Source organism: Thunnus albacares, chromosome 2 (assembly GCF_914725855.1).
Source record: "Thunnus albacares chromosome 2, fThuAlb1.1, whole genome shotgun sequence".
Taxonomy (NCBI): Eukaryota; Metazoa; Chordata; class Actinopteri; order Scombriformes; family Scombridae; genus Thunnus; species Thunnus albacares.
The window spans coordinates 39,724,000-39,727,736 of NC_058107.1; the positions used below are offsets into that span (position 1 = coordinate 39,724,000).

The following is a 3,737-nucleotide window of genomic DNA, read 5'->3' on the forward strand; positions in this document are numbered from 1 at the left end:
TGATGCACGGAGCAGGTTAGCACATCTTAACAGGGAAAAACTAAAACAATCTCATGTTTGCTTGTTTGCATCCTGTCCAGTTAGGAATCATGTAACAGAGCTGAGAGAACAAAGTTAGCATCACACATAGAGCCACAATGGCCACATTTATGGGAAATATATCAGGTTCAAACAAATCAGAATTTTCCTTTAATATTTCTGGAATCACTATAAATGAAAATACTTTTTACTAAGTTTATCTGAAGTCTGTTCTGAAGATGTTATTTGTTAGCAGAGACACAGTTTTCTTGATCAGTCAAGAGACTGAATTTCATTCACAAATTGCTGGATATATTCAATATATTCTTATTACTATAAATACTTCAAGTGAAAATATGGATCACTGACAGCTTCTCTTTCCACCGCTGACAGACCTAAATACAGAAAGTAAATATATTTGGATCTAATCAGAGTCTCTGCCTCAGTCCATCACAGTGTAAAGCTGGTGTGGATCAGACAGCCTGCTGTTAAATTACCTGTGTAGTCGTCTCCTCCTCTCTTTGGCAGGTTGGCTATGGCCTCCAGCAGGGATTGTTTGGTCTGGTGGGTGTTCAGGTACCACCGGGTCCTTGAGGAGAATCCACGGTTCTGAAGCAGACCTGCAGAAAACACACAGAAATGTGTGAAACTGACACACTGACCCAGCTTTTGATTTTAAATGATAATGAGAATAACAATGAGAATAATGATAATTGTTGTTTTACAAGCTGAATCATAATTACTATGAGTTATAAATGTGTGTTTCAGTAGATGAAGCACTGGATTTTAAGGTAGGTGTATTTTCATTTTGAACGTTTTGAGAATTCTGCAAGTTATTACAAAGCTAAAATATGTCTGCATGTTTTGGGAAATAACTGGCAGTAATGGAGGCTGTATGCAGACAGCAGTTATTTAGCTTAAACATGTAATTCGGGAGCTGCACCTGTATTTGAATATTTTCACATTGTGGTGTAAAGATTTTAGTATTTTGAGTACTTTATACACAAGCAGTAGTAGTAATAGTACCAGGAGCAGTAGTGTGAATAGTTGTAACTGATTGATGAAACCAATCAGTTAACTAAATTCCAAGCATGCCTTAAGGACATAAAGACCTGGATGACCTGCAATTTTCTACTACTGAACTCAGATAAAACTGAAGTTATTGTGTTTGGCCCTAAACACCTTAGAAACACATTATCTAATGATATAGCTACTCTGGATGGCATTACCCTGGCCTCCAGCACCACCGTAAGGAATCTGGGAGTTATCTTTGATCAGGATATGTCCTTTAACTCCCACATAAATCAAATCTCAAGGACTGCCTTTTTTCACTTACAAAATATCGCAAAAATCACATCCTGTCCCTAAAAGATGCAGAAAAACTAGTTCACGCATTTGTTACTTCTAGGCTGGATTATTGCAATTCTTTATTATCAGGCTGCTCTAACAAGTCTCTAAAGACTCTCCAGCTGGTCCAGAATGCAGCTGCACGTGTTCTGACTAAAACTAGAAAAAGAGATCACATTTCTCCCATTTTAGCTTCGCTGCATTGGCTTCCTGTAAAATCCAGAATAGAATTTAAAATCCTTCTCCTAACTTACAAAGCCCTTAATGGTCAGGCACCATCATATCTTGAAGAGCTCATAGTACCGTATTATCCCACTAGAACACTGCGCTCCCAGTATGCAGCTTACTGGTGGCTCCTACAGTCTTTAAAAGTAGAATGGGAGGCAGAGCCTTCAGCTATCAGGCTCCTCTCCTGTGGAACCATCTTCCAGATTGGGTCCGGGGTGCAGACACCCTCTCTATGTTTAAGAGTAGGCTTCAAACTTTCCTTTTTGATAAAGCTTATACTTAGGGCCGACCAGGCTCGCCTTGGATCAGCCCTTAGTTATGCTGCTATAGGCCTAGACTGCTGGGGGACTTCCCATGATGCACTGAGCTCCTCTCTCCTCCTCCTCCTCTCCATCTGTATGCATTCATGTAACATCAATGCATGTCACTAACTTTGCTTCTTCCTTGGAGTTTTTGTGCTTTCTCATCTCGCAGGAAACCCGGGTTCTGGGCCGAGCCTTTGCGGTCCTTCACAGTCCTGATGGCATCCTTCCCTGTCTATTGATACTTATACTTATTGTTTATGTTATGATTGTTGTTATTCTGTCCCCCCTCCCCCTTTCCCTCTCTCTTTCTCTCTCTCAACCCAACCGGTCAAAGCAGATGGCCGATGGTTCTGCTTGAGGTTTCTACCCATTAAAGGGGAGTTTTTCCTTACCGCTGTCGCCAAGTGCTGCTCATGGGGGAATTGTTGGGTCTCTGTAAGTTAAAGAGTTCGGTCTTGACCTGCTCTATGTGAAAAGTGCCCTGAGATGACTTTTGTTGTGATTTTGCGCCATATAAATAAAAATTGATTGATTGATTGATTGACTGTAGTAGTAAAATTATTACCGATCTGGACTTTGTCAGGGCCGATGTTGAAGTTGTTGACTACTTGAGTTAGAAAGGACTTAATGTTTTCATGGTCTTCAGAGGTGGTGTTCTTGGATTCACAGACCAACAGCACGATGTCAGCCTTGGCTGTGCTTTCACACTGAGAACCTGGAGGAAAACAGAGGATTGTGGGATACAATACACAAGAGACCAGATATAGAAGCAAGACTAAGGCCGTGTCTGAAATCACTCACTATTTACTACAAAGTTCACTCTATTTACCCTCCTCCATTTTGTTTCAGTGTGTGAATTCTGTGTGTAAATTTATCCAACATTTAGAGCCTCAAATGATCCACAATGGAACAAAAAAGTCGTGTTCATGTCATGTACACTACTTCCTGCAAACAATCCCACAATGCCATGCGTTGCATTTTATAGATCTGATATAGATTTTATAGAAATTAGCGGTGTGCAGCTCTACAGCGAGCAGTGATGTTCAAAATCTAGATTTTCACTTTTCAATGCTAACATTAGCATATTTTATTAGTTATCAGTTTTGAGGGTATTTGTTCATAAACCAAAGTGGATTCATTGTGCACCACTGATGGAGGTGCGGGTAACGTCCTCCAGCTCCTCCTGGGGGATCAGAGGTGTTCCCAGACCAGATGAGATATATTCTTTCTTTTTACCTGTTGGTTGGTGTTTATCTTCAGCCTGGAGTCCTGCAGAGAAAATCAGAAAATTAATATTTATATTGTTGCAGAGCTGTGAACTGAACAAACACTGTGAGGCTTTGCAGCAGCTCAGAGCTCATCTCACTGAAAACACACAGATGTTGAAGTCGATGCTACAAACAATTATAATTTGTGTATGAAAATAACGTTAAATTTACAGTAACTAGAAAATGGAGCTACTGCAGTATGAGGTACTCTCAATTATTCTGGGGTGAAAATAATTCTCATAAAAAGACAAAAAATGAAGGAAAAACAAACATCTCTCTTTGCCTGGTCAGTCTGAAACTTTAAAACCTTTGTTCTCGACCTCACTGCTTCTACTTTCTGCTTCTACTTTCTGCTTCTTCTCTGAAGAGCAGCAGATGAGATGAACACATGAACACAAGCTCAACAGATGCTTCATACAGAGTTAAAGGAAAACTAACATGTTGGTTTGTTTCCTGTCTGATCGTCTGACTGCTCGTGTTTCTGACCTATCAGACGTCTTTTTAGTGATGTCACCATGTTCACAGATCTCAGATATTAACTTGTTGAGTACGATGTTACTACTGATAGAAA

The 3,737-nt window shown here is 40.1% G+C and overlaps 1 long non-coding RNA gene across 1 annotated transcript; it reads right to left on the bottom strand.

Annotated features, from left to right (window-relative positions):
• Nucleotides 1-533: 533 nt before the first annotated feature.
• Nucleotides 534-3,170, bottom strand: LOC122971468. The gene is made up of 3 exons (XR_006399478.1): nt 3,135-3,170; nt 2,464-2,613; nt 534-638 (listed from the first exon to the last, which is right to left on the bottom strand). It is a non-coding gene; the product is annotated as an uncharacterized LOC122971468 (long non-coding RNA).
• Between the last annotated feature and the right edge of the window lie 567 nt (nt 3,171-3,737).